The sequence below is a fragment of the Rissa tridactyla genome, chromosome 22 (assembly GCF_028500815.1).
Source record: "Rissa tridactyla isolate bRisTri1 chromosome 22, bRisTri1.patW.cur.20221130, whole genome shotgun sequence".
NCBI classification, from domain to species: Eukaryota; Metazoa; Chordata; class Aves; order Charadriiformes; family Laridae; genus Rissa; species Rissa tridactyla.
In genome coordinates this window covers 4,214,177-4,232,126 of record NC_071487.1, presented here as the reverse complement: position 1 = coordinate 4,232,126, position 17,950 = coordinate 4,214,177, and the positions used below count along the sequence as shown (strand labels likewise).

The following is a 17,950-nucleotide window of genomic DNA, read 5'->3' as shown; positions in this document are numbered from 1 at the left end:
TTTTGGGCCACCATTGCTCCGATAACGCTCACGGATTTCCAAATCCAGAGTCACTGGGAGCCAGTGACTCAACCCGAGATGTCGTTGCACTTTGGGACGTTGACTTGAGAGATAACAGGGCCGGGGCTGGGGTGGGGGGCAATACACTCGTTCAGAAATTTCCACGTGAAGCGCAACAAGAGGAGAATGAACGCACTGAGGCAATACGCTGGTGAAGACGCCGTGGCGAGGAAGGAGGGGAGGCAGAAGAGTCTGTTTATAGCGTAGTAATTTCTAAACTAAGCAGCTCACGTTGTCTTTCCCACCACGGACTCGCAGCATCTTTCTGGCCGTGTGAGAGGGTCTACAGCAAAGAGGTGTAGGTGTCGCTGGAAAGAAAAAAAACAAACCCCAAACCAAAAAAACCCACACACAATAAAAAAAGGCAGACACGCGCACACTAAAATCATCCTCCACCCCCCCCCAAATTAAGTTCTAGATTCCGGTCCAACTCTCAGCTGTCACAAATCAACGTAACGTCAGCAAGGCTGAGGAGTCTTCACCAGAACACGCCACCTGATAACTGACCTTTATCTGCCTCAGTCTGTGATAACATGACTCTTCTGCGGTTTTCTTCTCATAAATAAAACTGGAGCAAACAGTATTTGCTCTGTCATAGGCACAAACACTTTTTTGTTTTGTTTTGTTTTTTAATGCTCACTAAAACCCGCGTGCTAGTGGATTTTGAAACGATGCGGTACAGGCAAAGGCTGTCCGTTGTTTTACGCAACGTGCGAAGTTTAGTGTGTGGCATACGCATTTATAAAGTGTGAAGGGCAGCGGAGAATTAGAATGTCTACCCTATAAAATAATTTAGTTTGATGCTAGGTATCACCTCTCTTCAGAGGTCTTGCCTATATCCTCTGAACGTTAAAGCTAAAACCAAATCGCGGTGCTATTTATGTGCCCAAATTCTTTTGAAAAAGAATTTGAGGGAAAGCCGTTTGCTCCGAAACGGGACGCACACGGAAATCAGACGTGCAAGAGGGAAGTTGTTTCCGGCAGCTGAGAAAAAACCAGCTGCGTCTCCAGAACTTCAGTAAACCGAAGAATTACATCTTTTTCTCTTGCTGCTGGAGGACGAGGACGGCGGGTTTGCTCCCCTGTCCCCAAGCCCAGGGGCTCTGTGGCAACGGTGTCACAATATTTACCGGGCAGGTCTAGCCCGAAGCAGAACAAGGCTGTGCCCTGTCTGCCCTCCCTCTTTCACCTGTGTGGTAACCAGGAAAGGGATGAATGTGTAACCAGAGAGACAGCAAACCTGAACACGCTCTATCGCTTGATTGCGCCCAGTCCCGATACCGCCCCGTGCGCCGTGAGGAGACGACGAGAAGTTGCTGATGGTGGTTGACTGTCGCTGGAGCGCGGCGCAAGACCCGCATGCCTGCAACTCCGGCTGAAATGTTAATAATCCACGGGGCTACTTAATGTTTTTTTCTGGGGTTTTTAAACACCAACTCCCTGGAGTAAAAAAATTACAGAACTCTAAAATGCTGATGGTCATGAGCGCGTCCACCTTCCCCGCACAAACCTTTCTGTTTTAATATTCAGGTTACAAACTTCCGTACGACTTTTTGTCCCAGTTCAGGATGGAAGAAGTGACCTGAAACATTGAAAACACTCGCGAGGTAGGCAGACAGAAGGTGGATGTCCTCCCACAGTCTGGTTTTCAGCCTAAGTTCTCCCCAGTTACCTGGTCAGCAGACGAGTCACATCGCGTCCAGCCCTGTGGCCTTTGTCCCATTGCTCCTCGTCCTGAGGACGGCCAGCGCTGCCCATACAGCCTCCGCAGCACAATTCCCAACCAGGATTTATTTTGTAGAAGACAACTGTCCCTCATCCGATGGCTCGAGGAAATCATGCTATAGCAGTTGAAGTAGTCATCGCCTCTCGCTGTCCCCAGGGACTCACTTTGCTGCGGGTTGAAGCTACAAAGCCAGGCTTTGCATGGAGGTGGCCAAAGCAAAAGCACCTGTAGCTTTCTCTTGGCTTTTGGCAGAGTGTTGGGATGGAGCGGTGAGGACAGGCATGGCAGTTCTCTACGGCCTGTCCCCCAAAACCTTAAAAGACTCAGCTACAGCTCCCTTAAATACAGCTGAAAGGGTTTGCTGCCCTCCTTCTTCCAGCAGGCCACTGGTACAGAAACACAACAGCTCTTCCCACTTTGCCGCGTGCAGTCAGGCACCTCAGACAGCAAATCACACCGCTGCCAGATCCAGCAGATGAGGAGTGAAGTTCTCATCCCAGGCTCCAGGAGATGAGGAGCGAAATTCTCATCCCAGGCTCCAGGAGACGAGGAGCAAAGTTCTCATCCCAAGTTCCTACCTGCAGCCCTGCAGATTTGCTGATGCACAAACGTTTGCTAAATCATCGCAGGCAAAAGCAACTAATACAGCTTAAATCATGTAAATAACGTGTCTAAATTGAGGTAGCTGGTTTTGCCCAATAGCCGTTTCAGTGATCGTTTCTCAGTTTCGCTGCTGGGAACATTCACCTCCAAAACGCACGAGAAGGTGGTGGGAATTTAGGGCAGCGATCTTTCCACCAGCATATCTACATCTGGGAGGCAAACCGCCTTAGCGCGAGCCACCGAGAGAGGTGGTGACTGACTTCGCTGGCTGCAGCCTGGGCAGCGGTCACACACGCTGCTCCGCCAGGAGAGACATGGGGAAAATAACCCCATCTACCAGGGATCAACAAACTGATGAAGGTGTAACATCTTCGACCACAAGTTGTCTGTTGCTAATATAAACTAGAAGAAAGAACCCCCAAACAGGGCTGGTTTTGCCATCATGCTGCGTTCATGCAGTGCATTTTTGGAAGCAGAGGCAGTGACAGCTCAGAGGTCAAGGGGTTGTGTTTGGGGTTTGTTTTTCTGCACTCCCAGAGAACGTGGCTGCACCGACTGAAGGTGGAAATATAAACTAGGTCCTCCTTGGCCTCACCCCTAGCAGGTGTCATTGATGATGATCTCCAGGAACCTCCTGCGTGGCTTGTGCCCTGCCGTGCCGTGCCTCCAGCAGCTTTCAGGACAGTTGAAGTCCCCCATGAGGACCAGGACAAGGCGGCTCCTACCTGTCCGTAGAGGTCGTCAGCCGCCCGTCCCTCCCGGTCAGGCAGCCTGTAACAACCACTACGATGCCACCCTTAACCTGTCTCCTCTATAATCCTCACCCACCCGCAGGTGCTGCAGAGCCTGTAGCCCCTCGTGCAGCGCTCTGGCGGTGGGAGCCGTCCCACCATGTCTCCACAGCCCCAACCAGAGGGTAGCCCTACAGCCCCTGCGCCCCACGCAGGTCTCCAGCTCCTCCCGTTTATTCCCCGTGCTGCTGGCATGACAGGACACTTCAGAGAGGCACCCCAGCACGCTGACTTCCTAGAAACAGTTTTGGGGATTTCTCCACGACGGTGCCTTATAAGCAGATGTTGAAGGTGACAGCGCTTAAGCCATTTTGCCGATTTTGTGATCCCTTCCCGTCACATCACCCAGGCCCTTGGCTGCCCGACCCTGTCCGTCACCCCCGCCCAGGCTGCGGGTTCCTCTGTCCCTCCCCATCATTCGTAGTGCCCGTGGTTATCTGGGAAACAGGAGGAGACTCATCCAAACTCGCTGCACAAGAAAACAGCCTCGTCCCATGTAAGAAGATAATGGATTTTGCAATAGTGGATTTTCTTTTAATACATCAGCGATAAAATATAACTTCACGATGATTTTAAATTGTGATGCATTGTCTGGAACTTCCATTGAAACCTGATGCCAAGGCTATTCAGTCATTGAGAGTTTAATTACACAGATATTGCCTCCATACAAAAGTCATGTTGACAGAAGGCATATTGATTTAGTTGTATCAATATGACTATCTTTGATTACATCCAAGTTGTGGACACAACCTCCTCCAGCTCCTACGAGCTGAGCAGGTGCCAGCTCTCTGCAGGGAGTGCCTCACAAAAACCCCGCAGCCACTGGTTTTTCCATGACCGTACCCAGTGCTTTTTGCAGAATTTCCAGACGGCTGTGGCCAAAGCAAACAAGTAACGCTCCAGATCAATGCTTAGTCCTTTAATTCTGCGGAAAAAAAATGTCCAGGGTTGGGAGGGAAGAGAGCATTTGAGTTTCTAGCTGTGCTAAAAACCTGTGTAGGGGGAAGACACGAAGTTGAGAAGAGTAACCCCGTTAAAGTCCACGTCCTCGAAACGTCGAGCGGAGAAGCCTTTGCGGGGACTGTTGTGATCCTTGCTGCCACCCAAGGGAGACAGAAGAAAGGGCAGGGGAAGAGCTGAACACCCTTTCTTCTTTCTTCTGCACCCCTGTCTGCATTCGGGCTGGGTGAGGCTGAGGGGGAGCGGAGCTCTGGGATGCTCTCAGGACAGGACACGGCATCCCAGACCACGGGAGCAGCGAGAGGCAGCCTGGATTTCATCTTCCCGCTGCAGAGACGCGTGGGCAGAGGAGGATCTGTGCCACTGGGAAATTCCCGCACGGCCTTGGCACAACCACACTCGACGGATTTCTCCTCTCAAGCCCAGCCAAAAGCACTGGAGAGGGCTGTTGTCTGACCGGCAGCAAATTCAGAAATGTGTAATGTGGAAGACAACGCTCCTGGGGCTGTGGCTGGAGCAGGCTCCCCCCCCCCAGCATTATCCATATGCTCCGGTGCTTGAGGGACACGGAAAAGCCATCGCGTCAGTTTGCTTCGGTCCCTCTGAAGAAGTTTCCTCAGGAGGAGGTGGTGTGGACATTTACTCTGTTCTCAAGAGCTTCTCTTGAGCAACCACCTCAATGTAGGGTTGAGGCTGCCCCATCCCTGGAGGTGTCCAAGGCCACGTTGGACGGGGCTTGGAGCAACCTGGGCTGGTGGGAGGTGTCCCTGCCCAGGGCAGGGGGTGGCACTGGGTGGGCTTTAAGGTCCCTTCCCACCCAAACCAGTCTGTGACTCTCTAATTCTACCTTCCTACACAACCAGAACCTATCCCATCTACATCACGATTTAAAATCATTGTGAAGTTAAATTTTATCGGTGATATATTAAAAGAAAATCCATTATTGCAAAATCCATTATCTTCTTAGCTTGCGTGGGATGATGCTGTTACCACAGTGGTAGAGTGGGCACAGAGAGCCACCGGTCCAGGCTCCGTGTATTTTCCACCGGACACACTGAGATGTTGGGGGATGTTGGGTTGTTTAGCATCCATATTATCACACCATATTATCATCCTAAGTAATTTATTCTAATTAAAACACTAAACAACTAATATCCCTCAACAGAGATCACTCGGCAATAAAACACAGCACGGACGGGGGGAACCCGACACAGAAAGCTTTCAGGTAGGGAAGTGCTGTGTGGGTTGGTACCTGTATAAAAATAGGGATTTTCCCCATTAAAACTGGCTGAACACAAGCAAACTACTTTTTTTTTTTAAGCAAAAAAACCCCAAAGGCAATTTTTTGGTTTGGTTTGGTTTTAATCTTCCGGGAATTTTTTTCCTTTTTTTCAGTAAAACAATTCAAGGGAATAGCTTCGGTTAAGCTTTCATTACCAGCAACCAAAACCAACAGTATTTTTCACGGATAAACATGACATTCCAAAGGATCCCACCACCCTTGCAGGGCATTTGACTAGTTTTTCTCAAAAGACTAGTTTTTTCTCAAAATCTCCCTTTAGCGAAACCAAGTCCAAGGGGTGGATCGTTCCAGCGGGGTTGGATTTTAGCTGAATTCCAGTTTGCTTTGAGGACCGTGCCCTCCTGTGGGTATCTGCTACAGCTGCAGCAAACGTCCTGCTTTGCGAGCAGCCTCCCTCTTTCTTCACCAGCAGCTTTCTAAAGAAAAGATGAAGATTGAAAAGACTGAAGATTTAAATCAGGCTCCTTCCCTCCCCCAGACCCACCCCGGTACAGCGCAGGCTGAGAGGGATGGGACCTGCTTCATGCAACAGGGTGCAAAAAAAGGAGGAAAAATGAATTCTGGTGATCAGCTTGACACAAGAGGTGACAGGCGGGTCCCTTGATTTAAAGTATCAGCCCTGTGATTACTCCTCAGGTTCCCAGGAGGGAACTGGCTAACTTCTGAGGTTTGTTTTATCGAGGGATTGTGTGTTGGGCTTTATGGAGAATTTCAGGATATTGCTGGCAGGTTAAGACAGGGAACCTCCGCTTCGGGTTTCGTATAATAAATGACATCTTGGAAAGAATAAGGGCACATCCCAAATGCGTTTTGCATTTCTTTTGCAGATGCCGTGCAGTGGGGAATCGTGCCCTGAAAACGAAGGCGGTAACAGATCCGCAACACCGCGCTGCGGGTGACGCTGCGCCGGGAGGGACCGCAGGCTCGTTAGGCTCTCGGTCAACGTGAACGATGACTCAAAACCAACATGATGCAATTCAACATGGCCAAACGCGACGTACGGTGCTCAAGCAGGAACAAGCGACCACAGCGTCGCAGGACCCAAAAGAACTATTTATGTAGCACCTCTGTAGGAAAGGCATAGATTTTAGAAAACAAGAGATTGAGAGAAGAAACGAGAACAACCCTCAAACAAACCAGAAGGAGCTATTAAGATATTAATCTCATCTCCATTTCCCAAGGTAAAAGCAGATGTTTCTGTGCATTAGGTGACGTCTCAAAAACTATTCAATCCCTATTTTCTATTTTACTGTTTATTAAGCAATGCCACCCTCACCTAAAGGCTGATCTTTTTAAATATCCTTAGCCTTAAGGGTCTGCAACCCATTAAGAGAGACTCATTTTTCTTTGGGGCTTCTCAAAATCTCCCCTGGCACGTCCTTGGTGCTCAGACACACAAGTCTGTGAATTTTTCCCGTATAAATCTCGTAGTAACCTCTGGGAAGCCGGAATATCAGCCCCAAATCTGCGACAGACCAAACGCTAACCAGCCAGCCCAGTCTCTCCAATTTATATTTTCTTGCTCAGTCACTTTCTCTCCGCCTCTCCCTTTTCCAGCCACTCCTTTCCTGATATGTTAGGTAAGAAAACTAATAATCCTGTGGGATTTGGAGCTGGCTGTGTTATTGGAGTCTCCATGGGTACGAATTCCATACACTTCCTTGGCTTAGTCTGGGACGTACTTTTCAGAAAACGCTACAGCAAAATACATCGTAAAAGCCTTTTATTGCAGGTCAATGAGGTGATCCTGGAAATCCTGAAGTGTCCGATGGGGGTTTTTTCAAAGCAATCGAAACGCGCACGTGGTGATTCTGCTGGGTTTAACGCGGTGGGGGAGTGGTGCGGGGAACCACCACCAAAATCCCTCACAAATAAAAGTATTCCGTAAAGCTCTATAAAAAATGCAGCTTTCCTTGGCAAGCATCTGCCTTCCAAACCCAGAGAGAGGAGCCGGGTCTGACCTCGAGCACGTGTTGGTTTTCAGAATTCAAATAAACAATTAAAGCAAGTGTCTTAAGCCACCTCGGATCTATACATCATTTTAAACTTCCGAAAAATGTCCGGAATAAAGGACTGGGTTAACTCGGTGTGGGGCAGCCCAGCTCCGAAGCGGCGAGGTTGGGGGGGGTGGGTGGGAGGTGGAATTACCCGCAGTAAGAGGCAGGACACATCCCCACTTGGGTTTTTTTATCCCTCCATTCATAATTTCTTTTTTAGGAGCAAAAAAATGAATTAAACCTTAACCGCAAAGCCATGACCAGGGTCACCATCATCATCATCATCCCATGAAGACAAAGAGAAACTTCTTAGACTTCGAACGACAAAACCATCTTAACTTTCAAATATGTTTAAATTCGTCACCTGTTACAAAAGCGAGGTGAAAAAGAGAAAAATCATCACCTTAATTGCAGTGGCCGTGTTTTCCTCACTGTCTCTACCTTAAGGCCAGACACAAAACCTCAGCCTGCGTGAAATGCCCGAAAACAGGAGAATTTGGCCATTCTTTGCAAAACGACCAGGAGAAGACGGCTCAGCAGGAGCTGGGGTTCTTGCAACTACTTAATATCGATTTCCAAGGGAATTGCTTTACCTGCCTGGAAAGGTTTGTACGTGCTGATTTGTTTTTATAGGAATCTGTATCCAGAGGAGCATTCCAACCCTGCAGGGGCAGAATTTGTGCTGCCCGCTACCAAAAATCTCTTTTTTTCCCCAAAAAAGTGAAGGAATAAAGGCTTTCCTTATGGCTTGATTTAAGTCTGCGTGCGTTCAGGACAGCTGCCACTGCCAGGGGGAGTGCTGGCATTCCAGGTGTCCGGACTGGAAATGTAAACCCAAGGCTACAAATCTCCTTCTTCACCCAGCACCATGTTTCCAGTCTCTCCTGGACACCCAGGGAAGGGATTTCAAGGAAACCCCACCTGAAATCTGCTGAGCTTCCAGCCTGAGCCTCTCCCAGGGGTGGAAGCAGGGTGGATGGATAACGTGGATTCTCACCGAAGGCAGAGCCGGGGTGTTCATTTAAGGGCAGAAAGAGCAAAGCCGAGGGACGAGGTGCTTTTGCATTTCTCTGCATCCAGAGGCTGTAGTTTAGGCTTCATTTTCCCTCCACCACCAACATAAAAATATCAGGTTTTCCGTCCCACCCATGAGCAGGCGCTGTGTGGGTTTTCCCTGGTGCAGTATAGAATCACAGAATCATGGAATCCTAGAATCCTAGAATGGTTTGGGTTGAAGGGACCTTAAAGCCCACCCAGTTCCACCCCCTGCCCTGGGCAGGGACACCTCCCACCAGCCCAGGTTGCTCCAAGCCCCGTCCAACCTGGCCTTGAACCCCTCCAGGGATGGGGCAGCCACAGCTTCTCTGGGCAACCTGGGCCAGGGGCTCACCCCCCTCAACAGCAAACAATTTCTGCCTCACATCTCATCTCAATCTTCCCTCTTCCAGTGTAAAACCCTTCCCCCTCGTCCCATGGCTCCCCTCCCTGCTCCAGAGTCCCTCCCCAGCTTTCCTGGAGCCCCTTTAGGGACTGGAAGGGGCTGGAAGTTCCCCCCCCGGAACCTCCCAAAGCCTTGTCACGCCACACACATGCCAATACTTGTATCTGCGGGGTGAGCGGATCCTGTGGATGTTCCGGGCGGGCACACGGAGCCGTTCCCAGCGGCAGATGTCTCCTCCGGCTGCGCTCTGGCTCGGCACGGAGCTCCCTGGCAAACACGCCAGGCTTTTGGGGCTCGAGCCCAGCTTTTTGTGGACTTAACCTGTGCTTTAAGACCCGTGACGGAGGGTCCGTCAGGAGGCGTTTGCTGTGAGACCCATAACTCTGTGTCACGGGGCGATGACGCTGCTTCCACCCTCGCCCGTCACATCATCCAGGGTTTTGGGCTCCAAGTGGTGCTGGTGCCTCATTCCACTGGTGCTGGGGCGGGAATCGGGAGCGTGTGCCTGTGCGTAAGGCTGCTGAGCAGCAATGTACTTATATTGCTATAATTTGCACTAAACCAGGCCCCCAAGCCCGCTTTTTCCATCAATTCCCCCCCTCGGTCGGCTGTGACTTCACAGCCGGTCGCTATGGAAACGGTTCGATGTCACGGGGAACCGGGAGCTCAGGTAGGGAGAAACTCGGAGAAACCCCCCAGCGCGCCCGCGCCCACGGGAACTTGTTAATATTAAATATGAATATTTAATATGAAACATCAATATTTAATGGCGGGGGGAGAAATTAACTTTTTTTTGTTGTTTTCCGCTCTCACAGCGCCGCCGGATGGCTGCGTCGTACCCCCCCGCCCCGCCGCCCTGTGTCCCCCCCCCCCCGCGTCCCGCCCCGTGTCCCCTCCCGTGTCCCCCCCGTCCCGCTCCGTCCCACGGCGGCCCCACGCCCACTTCCCCCCCCCCGCGCCCGCCCCGCGGCTGAGGCGCCAAAGCGCGCGCCAACTCTCCGCCCCGCCCCTTCCCCGCCGCCATTGGCCCGTCCGCGCCTCTTCCCGCCCCCCCGCTGACGGACAGCCGCTCCGCCAATGGTCGCGGGCGGGGTGGGCGGGGCCGGGCGGTGACGTGCGGGGGAGAGGGTAGCAACAGTTGCCTCGAGACCCGGCGGCAGGCGCCATAGTGACCGTAGCCCTGGAGACTGTTACTTGCCAACGGCAGCAACGCGCGGCCCCGGCGGCCGGAGCCCAGCGCAGCCCGCGGCGCCCGGCGGGGAGGGCAGGTGAGCGGGGGCCCGGCCGCGGGGGTCCCGCCCGCTGAAGGGGGCCCGCGGCGGGGGGGGGGTTTGGGGGTGTGGGGAAGGAAGAGGGGAAGGGGAGGGGGGTGTGAGGCCTTCGGGGGTCTGTGAGGCGCCCCTGGGCCTCAGAGCGGGTCCCTCTGGGTGTGCCCCCCCACACACTCCCCCCCGCGCCGCCCCCGGAAAGTTGGGAGCGGCGTCGGGGCCGGGCGGAGCGGGGGAGGCGACACCCCCCCCCCCCACACACACACACACACTCCCCGGGGGCACCGCCCGCAGCCCCGCTCCGCGCCCTGCCCGCCCAACACCCATCCGAGCCGGCGGGGGGGAGCGGGCAGCACACACACACACACCCCCCTCCCCAGTCCCCAACTTCTCCCCGGGTCGTGTTTTCCCCTTCCCCCCCGACCCGCGCCGAGCAGCGAGTCCGGTTCAGCAACAAACCTCGGCTGGCGCAGACCCCGCGGGCTCCGGGCCCCCCCCCGTCCGAGCTGGGAAGGGGGGACACAGGGCGCCCAGACCCTCTGCCTGCTCCTTAAGAAGGTTCTCTACCATTTGTGTCCTCTCCGTTCCTCCCCCCCCGGGCACTCCTCCCTGTCCTGACGGGGGTGTGGGGGGGTGGTTTCAACTCCAGCTCGTCCCTTTAGTTTGCCGGAGCTCTGAAATCCCCGTGCTTGCTTTCTTGTTGGAGCGAAAATTGCGAGGAGACCTATTTTGAAGCATCTGCCGTCTATTCTTGACTCGGTTTCTCCTGTTTGTTTTGAATAAAGTACGTTGTGAAACAAAACTCGTCTCCTGTTAAAGCAGGATTTTGTGTATGTGCCTATTTCAAGCATGAGTTCCTGCCGCCTGATTAAATCTTTCCATTCTTTGACTTAGATACTACTCTAAAGTCTTTTTTTAGTTTTGCTATTGAAAGAAGCAGATCTTACTAATCAAAGAGCAAAGTGGAATAAATGTTCCTTTTTAAAAATTTACTTTATGTTTTTGGGCTTGGAATATCCTTCAACTGACCACGCTCAGCTTCAGATTTGTTTGTCAGGCAAGGCTTTTCTCATCCGCTCCTGCCCAAACTTTTCAACTCTCCATCTCGGTTACAAATCACTTGATAATAGAGAGTAACTGCTGGCTTAAAAAAAAGAAAAAAAAAAAAATTCAGTCTCAAAATATAAATAAGCCTTTAGCTCCCAAGGAGTGGGGGGTTCCTTCTGTGCCTCTGCTGTTTGGCTTTTCGGTCTGAGTTTGCTTCAGTTAGTTTAAGACTAATTCAATCTTAGGTTTTATTTTAAAGTTGCACATCTTGTGGAAGGTGGGCAGTGTGGAAGGGAAGGCATGACGGGAGGCCCTCTCATGGTTACCTCTGTCAGGATGGGTTCAATCAGGCTCTGAAGGTCTTTTTCTGTGTTGAGGGAGTTGAGGATGAGCAAAGTTTGACTTCTAGAGGGCTGAAGTCAGGCGAGGAAAAGCCACAATTTGTGGGTGTTGGCGATCTGACATCATGACTGGGATGTGGTGGCTCCTGCATTGACGCTTACTGTTTCATTTAGAAACTCTTAGTTCATATTTAAAAAAAAAAACAACACATCCAACTGGTTCTTTACCTCTCAATATTGCTGTCCCGAGGGACGTGACATTTATTTGAATTTTGTGAGATGTTTTGCATTTGCCTTTCGGCGTATACAGATGTTGGCATGCTCCGTTTGTTTGGTTGAAGCCTGTAGATTTCATGTTCTCAAAGGTGTTCCCATACCAGTGAGGTTGGGAAATACTCATCTTTTTAAAATGGAATCTGGGTTCTCAGGTAACTGCAGCACCTTGGCCTTAAGGGTGGAAGCACACACAAAAGCAAGCGGCGGGGGGAGGTTGACAACTGGAATTTCTTTGTCTCCCGCTTGCTTTCCACAAAACAGGAATGATCTCAATGCGTTCAATGATCCCAATGTGTTCGTGGATGGTGATAAGAGCATCCGCTGCCACAGAGGAATGCAAGAGCCAGGTCTCTCGGACTTCATGACTGGGCTTCCACAGACAGTCCCTGCTTTGCATTTCCCTGCTGTGCCATTTGCATCTCATGAATTCCTCTCATAGCACCGTGTCCCTGTCCTGGGGCCCTGTGTGTCCCTGTCCTGGGGCCCTGCGTGCCGGCTCCGCTGGTTGTGGAAGGGCACCAGTGAGTGCAGAATCCCAACGCTGCGCTGCAGCAACCGGAGAGGCCATAAGACCTGCAGGCAACGCGCTTGGGGCCGTGGCCACGGCCCAGTGCAGCAAATTCTCCCTTAGCATCAGATCTGCCCTCTCAAAGAGCACTTTGTAGGTTTGGCCTATAAATTTGTAGATTTGGCATATAAATTTGTAGGTTTGGCATATAAATGGAGGTGCATCTTCATCAAGAGACTGGGCATCACGTGTCCCATTGAGTCCCCCGCAGCAGGGGTGGGAGGGAGGGACTGGGTTGCCCATCTCAAAACTTCAATCTGAGTGTGGTCTGGAGAGAGCCGCAGTTAAATCATGTGTTATGTATGTGGAGGTACATTAAAAATACGCTTTCAGTATATTTTTGCATGTGTAAATCTGAAATGGTAATTTAAGGCTGTAATTGTTGAAGACGTGAGCAGCCAGTGCCACTGATGTCGTGTGTCCTGGCTATCTCTTGGGGTAAATTCTCCAGTTGAGAGTATTCTTTGACGCTAAAAGTCACCTCTGTACTTGTTACCCTCTCTGTGACAACTTCGGGGCTGCCATAAATGTGAAGCCTCAGTCAGTGGTTAATAACTGTAGCTTTTCCTAGCTCGATCGCAGTAAAATAGATGGCGCCAGTCATTGTCTTTAAATAGTCTCATGCTTGTAACACCTCAGAGCATTGACAGCTGTTACGTTTAATCACAACATGTTTTCGCTTTTAATACAGGCCTGTAAACATAGCTGTTTTAACGTATTCTAGCATATTTTCCCTGTTCAGTTTTAGTACTCCAGAGCTAAAAGCGTCCTGCGGAGTCCCAGCGCAGGCCGGGCAGTGCTGATTCAACAGGCGTCTCTTACCACCCGGCTTCTCAGCCAAAGTTTCTGCTGGAGGCTGCCGAGTTATATTTAAACCAAGTTTTTCTCCCCCTCCCTCCAAACAAATGCCGGCGCGGCTCAGGGCTGGCTGCCGGCCAGCTGGAGCGAAGCACTGCACGGCCCAGCGTGCCAGGGCTCGCCGTGGGTGCCGCCGAGAGGAGCGCCTAAACCTCCCTGTGTGTGTCAGCGCCGGGATCCGGGATTATGTTTCTTGATATTTGAAACATATGCAAGGTTTCCTTCTGTAATCTGTGCTTTCAGACTCGGTATTTTGTCTTATTTGGACTGGCAGGTCTTTATTCTTGTGTTGAAGCCTTCGCAAATCCACCTTATTGTCTAAGAATGTGCTGGCTTTCTTATGTTAGGCTGTTTCCGTCTAAGTAGCATATGAACTAATCAAGCCATAAATACATAAATAGACAACAAAAACAGTTATTCAGTGCAAGCCATGTACCCCTTAATACACTGAACAAAGAGGAATCCTTTTGTACGGCGCACTACCTGCAGAAAACCACTTTTCTTAACACAGAAAGCACGGAGGAAATTATTTCAGGGCACATCAGTCCACAAACTGTTCCCCGTTAGGGGGGAAAGGAAAAAAAAAAACAAAACCCAAACAAACCCACCTTCAGCTTTGGGTCATGTTTTCATGAAAGGCGGCTATGTCTGCATTTCACCAGCTAAAACAGAAGGACTAGAAAAGTTTAAATTTCCTTAAGTCAGCTGACTTGTTAAACCAATATATAGTTATGTATGGACATGTGGTTTCCTGTCAATGAATGCAGAAATCTTCCTCTTCTGATCATATTCCTGCTTACTTATGGCACAGGGTGGGTTAGGCAGTATCTATCCAGCACTAAATTACGAGGAGTATTTTAAATTGCAACAGAAGCGAGAGTCTTCCCAAACCGAACTTTATAAACTTTTGTTCTGTTGAACCCGTATTACACAGGAGCTAAGAGCTGTAGAAATGCCAAATGAAGGCATTTGAAAAGTAATTTAAAGGCAACTGATAAGCTTGCCTTTTTCCTAAATTAGATTTCTGTTAAGAAATTAAGAATTTTGGAGCTTAATAAATGCCAAAGAAGTCTCAGCATAGTACAAATGTCTCGTAGCGATGAAGCTTTGAAAGAGATTAACAATTGAACACTGCAGTTGCTTTCAAAGAAACGGGGGTCAGAATGCTGTGCCAATGATGACTTTATATAGCCAATGGAGAAAAAAAAAATCAGATTCTTTATTTTCTTGTCACAAATCCATACTCTGCTGAAGGAAGTCCTCAGGGTCTCTGGCAAGAAGCTGACAGAAGAAATAATTGCGTTGACTGCAGCGATATTCCTCACTGCTGCATCGTTTAGTTCATTGATGCATATTATGACCGTCCAATCTCCACAAATGATTTTTTCTGTTTGAGGTGGTTCTTCCCTGGCTTTATGTGCGGGAATGTCTGAGTGCGGATGAGGACAATAGACAGCGGGTACCTGCGTGTAGGCTGGGATGAAGATGAGTGGTTTGAGACACGTCCCTGTCTTCTGTGGCAGAGTGACTCCGTGCTCAGACTTCTTCAGGGCATCTCTAGTTTTTACAAAGTCTCTAGTCCTTCCAAAGAAAATGCAGAACATGACCAGAAATAAGAAGGCTTCTGTGGATGCCCCTGTCTCCAAGATATGTGTAGCAGCATCTCTCCATGGAGACCAGCACCTGCCCTTCAGGAGTTGTCCTGCCTCTCGGGGCAGCCCAAGGTGAGCCGACAAAAACACTTTTCTGGTGCTTGCTGCACCTATGCCGTGAATTTTGCTACCATACGTAGTGCCGAAGGAGGGTGTTTCCTCTCTGTGCCCTTGCCAGCTGACGCTGTTCTGCTGTGAGAAATTCGCGGTGTGGCTCAGGGTTTCCAAAACGTTGCCTGCTGATAGGAAAGGACTGGGGTTGTACGATGGTACGCGTCAGCAAGCGCCAGGGTTTGGGGCAGGAGGCCTGCCTCTGGTCCTGCTGCCGCCTCTCTTATCTGTCACGTGGCTCCTGGTGTGGTATACAGATGGAGATGTTGGGGTGTGAAATTATATTTTTCCCCATCCCCTCTAGAGAAGATGTTCATTGCTGGATTTACTTTTCTCCTGTACAGCTTTGACATGCACATTTTTGCCTTTCCCATCGGGAACTGAAACCATGCTGGTACGCGCCTTGGTGGGCTTATTATGGATCAGTGAATCCTTGTAAAGTCCATGTGGCATGAGTGAATCTGGGTGTGAAGAAAGATCATTCTGTCTCCATAGCTGAGTTTTCTAAGTGCCAAAGTTGTTTGGAAGCGCTAGGATAGAATCAGTGTTGAATCCATGCGGTGATGCAGCAGTTATTCAGGAGTTTGGAATTACACGGTTGGTGGTTCGTGGAGGTTAACGCAAGGCAAAGGGCCCCACTGAACTGAGCCCATAATTAAGGATACTCCTTCTTTTGGAGATGTCACTAGCTAAGACTGACAAGAAACATCACGGGAAGAAGAGAAAGGAATAGGCGCAGGTGGAATGATTATAAGCAAACAACCTAAGCATAATAAGCAATTTCCTTAGCTGCCACCTAGTTAGTCATTGTGAGACTATTCTTTAGTATCAGTTTAAGATCCCATTGCCACCATGACAACCCTGGAACTCTTCTGGGTAATTTCTGTCTTAACACACAGCTGATCAAACATTCACCTTGTTTGGGGAGTTATATTAGTTATTCTGTTTCTTCTAATCTCTGGTGTACGGCATCTGGGATGCTGGGAGTTCAGCGAGCTTTAGAAAAAGGAACCTTGTGCTGACAGATAATACCCTTACCTGTGCTAGGTAAGGCAACGTTTTAGGAGGGACCTAAAACTTCATGTTTACGAGCATAATTGGGAGTGTAAAAGAAAATTCTGATGTGGTATGTTAGTCCACAGCTAGCCAGCTTTGAGTAGAAGGTGTCACCTCCGTCATACGCTTCGTTAGTGTGCCTGTGTGTGGATGGTGGGGAACCAAGCTGAGGAGCTGCCTGACCTCAGTGTGACCATTGTGAAATCGCAGAGCAACTGCCTGTGAAGTTCCTGTTCTGCTGGTCTGTCCTGAGTAGCAAATATACTGTGTTTTATGAGTCTTTTGAGTTAGACTATCCTGCCTTTGTGTACCTGAGCGTGTAGACAGTGGGACACTTTACAAGGACTCTTTTTTCCCTAAAACAGTGTTATAGTGATGAGAGAAACCAGGGCACTGAGCATTTAGTTTTCATTGTTGTCATATATAGGCATCCAGCAGCCCTACACTGTGATGCAGTGATGGCCTGACACAACACTGGTTGAAAGTATTATGTTCGCTTGATTTGGAAAGGTTATTTGTGCTCGTTGTTATGCATACGTCTTCTAGAATGGCACCTTTTGGAAACAGTGTTCAAAGGCACAGTCCAGATGATCTGAGCATGTTGCATCTGATGATCGCTTCTGCACAAAGGATTTCCCATGTTGTGTTGCTCACAGGACTGGATGCCATCGTAATGGAGCTCTAATCAATCAGCTCATGGGGAAAAGGCCTTTTTCTTTTCCCTGCTTGGCTTTCTCCAAGATCTGATCCTGAGCTGAACCAGTGCATGATGATGTGTGGGTTGGATTAGTGTTTCTTGCGGCTGGGGTGGGTTGACTGGCTGGTGGCGGACAATTTCACTAATCTTCAGCATCCTCTACTCGGTGTATAAATGAGGCTGTGGGACTGGTTAACAAGGCACAGGGAGAGTAACTCCAAATGCAAATGGCATTCCTCTCGCCACCGCCCCGTGGTGGTGGTGGCGGCAGAGGGTTTCACCCGTGTCCAAGAGTTGAGTTTACACCTGGACAAAGCAGGGCTTTGCTGAGAAGGGTGGAGAATACAGGTATCCCTGCCTTCCTCGGGCAAACGTGCCTTTTCTTTGCTGCTTAGCCAAACCTTTCCAGTTTGCTCCAACCCAGGCTACAGCTGGAGAAGGGAAGGATTTGGAGATGTATGGATTAGACGGACAAATAACCCGTCTCCATGCAGCTTGGGGATGCTCATGGGAAACGAGGCTGATGGATGGATTCTGCACAGTTACTCCAGTTGGTTCAGCCAGCTCTGGGGCCTGTCTGGCAAGCAGGCACTAGGCTTGTATTCTCTCTTGTCTGTACTGTATTCTTATTTGGGCAGCAAAGAGAATTCGTGCATAGCCTCTGGTAAGATGAAGCTTGCAGAAAGCTGGGAGGAAGCAAGTTCTGAGATAAGGCCAACCTCTCGGTGTGTTGTAGGTAGGCTGTTCATCAGTGTTGTCACCTTGCGGTTCTGCAAGGATATCTTTCTCCGTCTTTCTCCTCCCCCAAGCTGTTTTGGATGGTACAGTCAAAAAAACAACTTGAAATCCATCTCAGGGCTGCGAAATGCGGGGGTAGATGTGAATAAGTGCACACGGGCTAGTTCTGTCTAATTTATCTTCAGTCCTTGCATTTAAATAAAATATTTTATGTGCTATGCAAGCCCCCACCCCCTTCCCCCTAAAAGAAGATCTTTTCAAATGCAGATCTTTTTAAATATTCATGACCTTAAATGACCAATCATGGGAGGAAATTTTTCTTTAATAGGTACAGATAATAAGAGAAATAATGACTTCTGGTCACCAAGCTAATCTTCAGAGCTTCCTTCTTCCTAGCAAATATTTATTCTTCTTAATATGATAGATGGGCACCATTGTTCAGAAGACTTGCACCCAG

The 17,950-nt window shown here is 49.8% G+C and overlaps 1 protein-coding gene across 3 annotated transcripts in view; it reads left to right on the top strand.

The window, feature by feature from the left end:
* The first annotated feature begins 10,031 nt into the window (after positions 1–10,031).
* The window catches only part of RFX2 (regulatory factor X2), a 61,875-nt gene continuing 53,956 nt past the window's right edge, over positions 10,032–17,950 (top strand). For 2 of the 3 annotated variants that reach the window (XM_054181785.1, XM_054181779.1), the window contains exon 1: positions 10,032–10,149. The gene's annotated coding sequence lies outside the window, so the exon portion shown is untranslated. The remainder of the gene's footprint in view (positions 10,150–17,950) is intronic. The other variant, XM_054181778.1, reaches the window with a different exon arrangement.